This window comes from Pleurodeles waltl, chromosome 12 (genome assembly GCF_031143425.1).
Source record: "Pleurodeles waltl isolate 20211129_DDA chromosome 12, aPleWal1.hap1.20221129, whole genome shotgun sequence".
NCBI classification, from domain to species: domain Eukaryota; kingdom Metazoa; phylum Chordata; class Amphibia; order Caudata; family Salamandridae; genus Pleurodeles; species Pleurodeles waltl.
The window spans coordinates 123776034-123786461 of NC_090451.1; the positions used below are offsets into that span (position 1 = coordinate 123776034).

General features: G+C 51.6%; 1 non-coding gene across 1 annotated transcript; it reads right to left on the reverse strand.

Moving 5' to 3' along the window:
* Nucleotides 1–9486: 9486 nt before the first annotated feature.
* TRNAL-UAG (transfer RNA leucine (anticodon UAG)) lies at nucleotides 9487–9568 on the reverse strand. The gene has a single exon. It is a non-coding gene; the product is annotated as a tRNA-Leu (tRNA).
* Nucleotides 9569–10428: the final 860 nt, after the last annotated feature.

Consider the following 10428-nt stretch of genomic DNA (forward strand, 5'->3'; position numbering starts at 1 on the left):
GAACTATCTTGTGCAGATTCCTGGAATCATGCTCTTTTGCAGGATGACTATGGGGAATACTGCTACTGCCACCATGGGTTTCTAAACCCAGTTTCTGTCTCTCCTTCTCTACTTCTAAAGTCTGTCTATCCAAATCCATCTGTTGCTTCTTGAGCTTCAGTTTGGTTTGTTCCACTCTCAATCTATTGAGCTCCCTTTCTAACAATCTGTCATCAGGGTGGGTGGGAGGGACATGCCTTGAAACAGAAGTATGGTGAGAATGGACAGAAGGAGACCTGTCCCTTACAGAAGCCACCCTAACAGCTTGGCTAACAGAAACATCACTACCAGTATGGTGAGAATAAATGCTTTTGCTATGATGTGAGACAACACTATTTGTATGGTGTGGCTCATCATCATTACCAACTATGCTAGACTGTCTAGTAATGGGCAGGCTAGGAAGTTTCTTTCCTGAATCTTTTCCTGGGGGAGTCCCTGGATCAGATTGAGAACCATTAGCTACTTTTTCAACAGATGGGGCACTTCTAGCCTTATCCTGTTCTCTAAGCATGTTAAGTAACAGTTCCAAGGAAGGATTCTTCCCTACACTCAAACCTCTCTCTATGCAGAGACTCCTTGCTCCTTTCCAGCTAAGGTGATCATATGCAATTTTGGACAGATCAATATTTTGGCCTGTGCCAGACATTTTTAGAGAGAGTTAAAGTGATAGTAAAAGATAAAAAGTTTGTCAGAGCTTTTAGAAAGACAGAGAAAAAAAAACTTTTAAAACTTTTTAGAACTTTTTAGAAAGTTAGAAGTACTTTTCAGCACTTAGAAAAGAGTGAAAAGAGGAAATGCAAAACTTTTTGGCTATGTGTATATACACTGACCTTGTTTTGTATATTTTTCTCTTATGAAAAGTACAATGACAAGAGTGGTAAGTAGTCTCAAAGCACTTATCCCACCGCTGCACAACCAATGTAGGAGGCTGGACTGGCTTGTAGTGAGTACCAAGGGGTACTTGCACCTTGCACCAGGCCCAGTTATCCCTTATTAGTGTATAGGGTGTCTAGCAGCTTAGGCTGATAGATAATGGTAGCTTAGCAGAGCAGCTTAGGCTGAACTAGGAGACGTGTGAAGCTACTACAGTACCACTTAGTGTCATATGCACAATATCATAAGAAAACACAATACACAGTTATACTAAAAATAAAGGTACTTTATTTTTATGACAATATGCCAAAGTATCTTAGAGTTTACCCTCAGTGAGAGGATAGGAAATATACACAAGATATATATACACAATAGCAAAAATATGCAGTATAGTCTTAGAAAACAGTGCAAACAATGTATAGTTACAATAGGATGCAATGGGGAAACATAGGGATAGGGGCAACACAAACCATATACTCCAAAAGTAGAATGCGAACCACGAATGGACCCCAAACCTATGTGACCTTGTAGAGGGTCGCTGGGACTATTAGAAAATAGTGAGAGTTAGAAAAATAACCCTCCCCAAGACCCTGAAAAGTGAGTGCAAAGTGCACTAAAGTTCCCCTAAGGACAAAGAAGTCGTGTTAGAGGAATAATGCAGGAAAGACACAAACCAACAATGCAACAACTGTGGATTTCCAATCTAGGGTACCTGTGGAACAAGGGGACCAAGTCCAAAAGTCACAAGCAAGTCGGAGATGGGCAAATGCCCAGGAAATGCCAGCTGCGGGTGCAAAGAAGCTTCTACTGGACAGAAGAAGCTGAGGTTTCTGCAGGAACAAAAAGGGCTAGAGACTTTCCCTTTGGTGGACGGATCCCTCTCTCCGTGGAGAGTCGTGCAGAAGTGTTTTCCCGCCAAAAGAACGCCAACAAGCCTTGCTAGCTGCAAATCGTGCGGTTAGCGTTTTTGGATGCTGCTGTGGCCCTGGAGGGACCAGGAGGTCGCAAATTGGACCAAGAGAGAGAGGGGATGTCGAGCAAGACAAGGAGCCCTCTCAGCAGCAGGTAGCACCCGGCGAAGTGCCAGAAACAGGCACTACGAGGATGTGTGAAACAGTGCTCACCCGAAGTCGCACAAAGGAGTCCCACGTCGCCGGAGACCAACTTAGAAAGTTGTGCAATGCAGGTTAGAGTGCCGTGGACCGAGGCTTGGCTGTGCACAAAGGATTTCCGCCGGAAGTGCACAGGGGCCGGAGTAGCTGCAAAAGTCACGGTTCCCAGCAATGCAGCCCAGCGAGGTGAGGCAAGGACTTACCTCCACCAAACTTGGACTGAAGAGTCACTGTACTGTGGGGGTCACTTGGACAGAGTTGCTGGATTCGAGGGACCTCGCTCGTCGTGCTGAGAGGAGACCCAAGGGACCGGTAATGCAGCTTTTTGGTGCCTGCGGTTGCAGGGGGAAGATTCCGTCGACCCACGGGAGATTTCTTCGGAGCTTCTGGTGCAGAGAGGAGGCAGACTACCCCCACAGCATGCACAAGCAGGAAAACAGTCGAGAAGGCGGCAGGATCAGCGTTACAGAGTTGCAGTAGTCATCTTTGCTACTATGTTGCAGGTTTGCAGGCTTCCAGCGCAGTCAGCATTCGATTCCTTGGCAGAAGGTGAAGAGAGAGATGCGGAGGAACTCGGATGAGCTCTTGCATTCGTTATCTAAAGTTTCCCCAGAGACAGAGACCCTAAATAGCCAGAAAATAGGGTTTGGCTACCTAGGAGAGAGGATAGGCTAGCAACACCTGAAGGAGCCTATCACAAGGAGTCTCTGACGTCACCTGGTGGCACTGGCCACTCAGAGCAGTCCAGTGTGCCAGCAGCACCTCTGTTTCCAAGATGGCAGAGGTCTGGAGCACACTGGAGGAGCTCTGGACACCTCCCAGGGGAGGTGCAGGTCAGGGGAGTGGTCACTCCCCTTTCCTTTGTCCAGTTTCGCGCCAGAGCAGGGCTAAGGGGTCCCCTGAACCGGTGTAGACTGGCTTATGCAGAATTGGGCACATCTGTGCCCAACAAAGCATTTCCAGAGGCTGGGGGAGGCTACTCCTCCCCTGCCTTCACACCATTTTCCAAAGGGAGAGGGTGTCACACCCTCTCTCAGAGGAAGTTCTTTGTTCTGCCATCCTGGGCCAGGCCTGGCTGGACCCCAGGAGGGCAGATGCCTGTCTGAGGGGTTGGCAGCAGCAGCAGCTGCAGTGAAACCCCAGGAAGGGCAGTTTGGCAGTACCAGGGTCTGTGCTACAGACCACTGGGATCATGGGATTGTGCCAACTATGCCAGGATGGTATAGAGGGGGCAATTCCATGATCATAGACATGTTACATGGCCATATTCGGAGTTACCATTGTGAAGCTACATATAGGTAGTGACCTATATGTAGTGCACGCGTGTAATGGTGTCCCCGCACTCACAAAGTTCAGGGAATTGGCTCTGAACAATGTGGGGGCACCTTGGCTAGTGCCAGGGTGCCCTCACACTAAGTAACTTTGCACCTAACCTTTACCAGGTAAAGGTTAGACATATAGGTGACTTATAAGTTACTTAAGTGCAGTGTAAAATGGCTGTGAAATAACGTGGATGTTATTTCACTCAGGCTGCAGTGGCAGGCCTGTGTAAGAATTGTCAGAGCTCCCTATGGGTGGCAAAAGAAATGCTGCAGCCCATAGGGATCTCCTGGAACCCCAATACCCTGGGTACCTCAGTACCATATACTAGGGAATTATAAGGGTGTTCCAGTAAGCCAATGTAAATTGGTAAAAATGGTCACTAGCCTGTTAGTGACAATTTGGAAAGAAATGAGAGAGCATAACCACTGAGGTTCTGATTAGCAGAGCCTCAGTGAGACAGTTAGTCACTACACAGGTAACACATTCAGGCACACTTATGAGCACTGGGGCCCTGGGTTACCAGGGTCCCAGTGACACATACAAGTAAAACAACATATATACAGTGAAAAATGGGGGTAACATGCCAGGCAAGATGGTACTTTCCTACAGTTGTCTGTATGTGTGTGTAGTCCAGGCCTCGGTATGTGTGACGCAGTAGAAAATGAAGCCATGTGGGCCCCTGAAATGGCGGATGCCTGACCTCTAAACTGGGACAATGGGATGTGAGGTGACTGTGCTGGCGTTGTACACCGTCGCGGTAGGCGGGCGTAGACCGCAGCGCAATGCTGCATTGGTTAACATTGAACCCTATGGGCCCCAGGAGCCAATGACGAAATGTGCCGGCGGTGATGATACGCACCGCCACGGACGTCACCGCCACGGACGTGACCGCCATTTTCTATCTGTTCAATCACTCGATACCTGATCTTCGACAGGAGAGGACCTATACTGCACGTGCTGCTGTGACCTCGGTCTGGAAGAGACAATGGCACGTGCGTCTGGGGAAAGGGCCCCTGCCTTCACTGCACAGGAGTTGGAGAAGCTCATGGACTGGGTCCTCCCCCAGTACACGCTACTCTACGGTACTCCAGACCAACAGGTGAGTACATAGGGTGCAAGTTGTATGGGCTATGCCTGGGTGGAGAGGGCGGGCAGTAAGAAGGAAGGGGGCACAGTTCAGCGAGCATGAATGAGTGTGAATGCATGTGCCACATGGCAAGGGCAGGGTTGTGGGCCACTCACTTTGACGGTGCAGTTGTTAATGACTTCTCTTCTTCCCCTGTACATGTCATATAAGTCAGCGCCCACAAGAAAAAGGATATTTGGCGTGCCATCGCCAAGGACGTCCGGACCCTGGGGGTCCACCAGAGACGGAGCACCCACTGCCGTAAAAGATGGGAGGACATTCGCCGCTGGAGCAAGAAGACAGTGGAGGCTCAGCTGGGGATGGCCTCCCAACGTGGGAGGCGTGCCCGTCGCACCATGACCCCCTGATGTTCCGGATCCTCGCAGTGGCCTACCCTGAGTTGGGCATGAGGGCATCACAGCAGACACAAGGGGGTGAGTACACTCTCATTCTGATGACTTTGCACGCAGTGGAGGTGTGTGGGTGGGGGAGGAGGGCTGTGGGTTTCCCTAGGCCAGGGCGAGTTCCATAGGCTAGGCCCCTCCGTAATGCAGGCTATGTGGCACCCCTCCCCACCTCTGTAGAGTGCCAAGTACAGGTATTCATGCCCCTGTGTCATCTATGTGTGCAGATGTCGGCCATAGCCATGTAGGACATATCCCAGGAACTGCATCTGTAGAGGCCAAGAGCGCGTCGTAGTGCAGGGGGCTGCTGTGTCTGTATTGTCCGCCAACGGCAGCGGTAAGCCATGCACTCAACCTGTCTTTCTTCTGTCATTCCCCCCCCCCTTTTTGTGCTCTCCCTGTTCTTTTGTGCATCAGCATCATCAGGCGGAGGTACAGTGGCACCGGAGCACGAGGGGGCAGCATCCCACATGGCCATGGAGGGCCACACCACGGACTCTGAGTACACCAGTGGGACGGAGGGTGAGGGGAGCTTCACGGTGGTCACCGGATCAGCAAACAGTGACACAGACTCGTCCTCCGATGGGAGCTCCCTTGTGGTGGCGGCACCATCTGTGCCCCCCACTTCAACAGGTACAGCCGCCACCCCCCTTACCAGCACCGCCCTCCCAGCAGCCCCTCAGCCTTTGGCCCGTGCCCGCTCACCCAGGAGGGTGGGCATCACCTTCGCCCCAGGCACCTCAGCCCCTGCCCTTGTCACCCCTGCTGCCCTCAGTGAGGAGGCCATTGACCTCCTCAGGTCACTCACTGTTGGGCTGTCTACCATTGTTAAGGCCATCCTGGGTGTAGAAAGGGATTTGCAACACACTAATGCATTCCTGGAGGGCATTCATTCTGGTCAGGCTGCCCATCATCGAACCCTGCAATCTCTGGCCTCAGCACTGATGGCAGCCATGGTCCCTGTGTCTAGCCTCCCCCCTCCAACTTCCTCCACCCAGACCCAATACCCTGTACCTCAGCCTATCCCAAGCACACCATCAGACCAGCCTGCACACAGGTCAACACACATGGGCAGCTCAGGCAAACATAGTCACCACACATCCCACAGGCACTCACACAAGCATCACCCACATACTGACACAGCAACATCCACTGGCTCCACTGTGTCCCCCTCCTCGTCGTCTCCCTCCTCCCTCCCAGTTTCGCCTACACTCTCACCTGCATGCACTACCCCTACAGCCACTAGGACTCGCACCAGAACACCCAGCACCACACCCCGCTCACCTGCACTCACCACCCCCACTATCATTTACACGTCCCCTGTGTCATCTCCCAGTGTGTCTGTGACGCCCCCTCCCAAAGTACACAAACGCGGGCACACACACACCCAACATCCATCCACCTCACGACAGCCTCCAGAACATGCCCTGCACCCAAATCACCTAAAGTTACACCTCCTACAACCACCTCCTCTTCCTCCACTCCCAGACCCCCTCCAGCTACCTGTCCCAGTGTTCATCAGAAACCTTTCCTGAGCAACGTTGACCTCTTTTCCAGCACCCCCCCCCCTCAAATTCATCGGTCCTGTAGTAGCACCTCAGCCCAAAAATGTCCAGTACCAGTGGTGCCTGTTAGAGGTATGTGGAGTGCACCGGGCACCAGGGCAGCCAGTGTGACAAGGAGCCAAAGCACAGCCAGTCCCCCCCCCCTGTGCAGCACCAGAAGTTGGACAGTGCCCGACGGGAGAGGGTGAAGACTCCTGCCGGCAAAGCCGCTCACAAGGGTCCCGGGGGGAGTGTCGAGTCAGCTGTGACTCCTCCCAAGGTGGGGAAGGGGCCGAAGAAAGCGCCAAAGTCTGGGAAGAGCAGCACGGCGGAGAAGGCCGCCATCATCCCCGCTGCCCAGGACGCCACAGCCAGCACTATCGTCACTGGCCAGGAGACCACCGCCAGAGTCAGTGGCCTGGAGGGCAGCACAATCGTCACTGGTCAGGAGACCACCGCCAGAGTCAGTGCCCTGGAGGGCAGCACTATCGTCACTGGTCAGGAGACCACCGCCAGAGTCAGTGATCTGGAGGGCAGCACAATCGTCACTGGTCAGGAGACCACCGCCAGAGTCAGTGACCTGGAGGGCAGCACAATCGTCACTGGTCAGGAGACCACCGCCAGAGTCAGTGCCCTGGAGGACAGCACAAGCGTCACTGGTCAGGAGACCACCGCCAGAGTCAGTGCCCAGGAGGGCCCCGGCAGCCACAGCCCCGCTGGGCAATGAGGGACCGCCATGGCACACACCGCTGCACAGGTCAGAGACAGCAAAGTGAAGCACTGCTGAACAGGGCAAGCACCCCTGAACAGGGCAAAGACCGCCATGGCAAGCACCGCTGAACAGGGGAAGCACCGCTGAACAGGGCAAAGACCGCCATGGCAAGCACCGCTGAACAGGGCAAGCACCGCCAACTCAAGCATCGCTAGCCCATGTGCGGCAGGGGCAGTGATGGAATTGGGACCGTCACGGGGAGAGTGATGCACTCTGGGCACCAGTCCCCCTCCAGAACCAGTGGAGAACGGCATCCACTACCTCAGTCCTTAACAGGATGAAGCACTCTGGGCAGCAGTCCCCCTCCAGAACTAGTGGAGACTGTTATCGACTTGAGAGTCTGTGGCTTTGCACTCCCCAGGATATGGCAGTGGGCAACCCACCCACTGTAGAGACTTGTGAGACTGTGGCTTTGCACTCCCCAGGATATGGCAGTGGGCAACCCACCCACTGTAGAGACTTGAAAGACTGTGGCTTTGCACTCCCCAGGATGGTCCAGTGGGCAACCCACCCATTGTAGAGACTTGTGAGACTGTGGCTTTGCACTCCTCAGAATGATCCAGTGGGCAACCCACCCACTGTAGAGACTTGAGAGACTGTGGCTTTGCACTCCCCAGAATGGTCCAGTGGGCAAACCACCCACTGTAGAGACTTGAGAGACTGTGGCTTTGCACTCCCCAGGATGGTCCAGTGGGCAACCCACCCACTATAGAGACTTGTGAGACTGTGGCTTTGCACTCCACAGGATACATCAATGGGCATGGAGCCCCGTCGTGGATCTGGCGTGGTGCTGTCATCCGGCTGAGGTGCCCCCCCTTCCCTGCCCCCTGAGGTGCCTGTTGTATTTCTATCTGATGCCCCTGCAGTGTTCTCTCCGTTTCTGGACAGGTATCTAGTGTGGGCCTCGCCCATGCATTTTGGGCCCAGTGGTCCACGGACTTTGGATGGTGCATACCTGCACTACTGATTGTGATGTATATATTTTGGCATTTGTATATATTTCTGTATATATTAGCTTACTGTATTGTGATACATTACAATGGTTGTACTCAATTCCTTTTGTCTTTGCATTCTTCCTGGGGGTTTGGGGGTTGTTACTGTGATGTTTGGAAATGCATTGGTGTGTGTGTTGTAGTGTGCGGGGGTCGGGGAGGGGGTGTTGCGTGTGTGTGTCCCTGACTTTTGCTTCCCCCCTCCCCTATGTCGTAGGTGCAGTACTCACCGTTGTCTTCTGCGCCGCCGTTGCTGATGTTCGTAGAGGAGCAGGAACACTATCGCAGGGAGTATTTGGAGTTCCGGCTCCATGGTGTCCTCCTTCCTTGTGGAGTGTGTAGAGGTGAGCGTTTTCCCATTGAAATGTCTGTTTCCGCTGTGTTTTTATCCACGGTGAATCCGCCCCGGAAAAGGTGGGGGATTGGCCTGTTGTAATACTGTGGGCGGTACTTTGTCTTCCGCCGGTCTGTTGGCGGTGACCGCTGCGCTGTTTGTCTCTACCACCGTGGCGGTTGGAGTGTTAAAGTGGCTGTCTATGTTGGCGGTTTCCGCCACCGTAATAATTCCCTTTTTTTTTCCGCCGGCCTGTTTGCGGTCTTACCGCCGCTTTAACACCGTCCGCCAGGGTTGTAATGACCCACATTGTCATTTGCAACGCCAATAGCTCTAACTCTCACAAATGTGAGACCTTTTGCATTGCAACTGCTTTTTTTTTTTTTTTGTGCACACAAGTGTGCGTTGAGCCTGCTTTGGTTCTTAAGAGCTCTGACCTAAAGCAAAGCTTAATTGTGTTCTTAGACAGAAACATAGCAATGCGCCCTTTGTTCACAATTAGAGATCCTATTAAGTGGAGTCCTGACCGAGCGGTTAATACGATGGATTTAAAATCCATTGATGTTTCCCCGCGCAGGCTCCAATCCTGCCGGCTACGGTAATCATTTAGCATCAGGTTTTAAATAACTGTCAAGAACACATTTTACCAACATTATTTGTGGAGATAGAAATGTATTTTGAATGTTTATTTCACAGAGGTTTGATCTTATCTTGCAGAGAGAAGAGCGGGGTGGCCTCACAGAGAGAACATATTATTTGTTAAACCTTACATTTGAAGGTATTGTAAAGTTATCTAAGCAGAAAGAAGCAAAACAACAGCAGCGCCCATCAGCCGATTTCTTGGAGTCCACGGTTTAGGAGTTTATTTAGAAAGAGACTGTAAAAGAGTGAAGTGTAACTTTTAAAATTAGGGACGTATGGTAGAGTCACCGTGTATGCAAATTGATGTGTCATTAAAATCCATCTCTGGCAGCGGTGGGATTCGAACCCACGCCTCCAAAGAGACTGGAGCCTAAATCCAGCGCCTTAGACCGCTCGGCCACGCTTCCTTCAGTTTTCTGTGTGTCTGTGCACTTCATGAGCACCGAAACCTTGCGTCCTGGCACTTAGTGTGGAAAGTCGAGTCGATAAACCGTTTAAAGGACATGATTACAATGTCGGGAGGGTGATGTGGTAATTGAAGGTTATCTCTCTTACTCAGTCACTGCACAAGTCTTCTCCCACCTGCTCGGACCTAGTGCAATCACCTTAAAAGACAACACTCTCCGAGCAATGACTTCCAACCAAGGTATAAGCACCTGCTCTACATAGGCAATGTGACTCCATCATTTTCTAATGAAACAAGTGTTCATACTGGTGGGCTCATTTCTTAGGGTGGGATCTAATGAATGAGCAGTTCATTCAAAAATAACCGAGGAGTTGCACGTATTCATGACATGAGCCCTATTGCCGCACCCAGTCTCCCCAACATACTGTTTAGCTTTCCAGTGACGTCATGTCTTGTGTGGCCTATTCACATTCCGCTGTTAATATTTTTTAGCCAACAGAATTCCACACTTCCCGGTCTTTGAGCTCACATTGAAAAGGCACAAGTCCCAAAATGCAACCGGGTGCTGTTTAAAACTCCAGCACTGGTGGGCGGTGCCCCAGGTGACATGGGGCCCACCTGGATGCTCTGACTGCCTTTCACGTGACAGTCACAGACACACACAGGACAGAGGTTCAAAACTATTCTGAAAGAAGTAAGCACAACAGGCCCACGTGAAACTAAACTTTTTAAATAGATGATTTTTGTTTCTATTGACCGGGCTCTCACTCGTTCTGCGCGCCAAGTCAAATGTAAATGAGCCTTGCAATAAAAATGCACAGAGGATGGTAAAATTCACTTCATTCTGCGCTCGTTGATGCT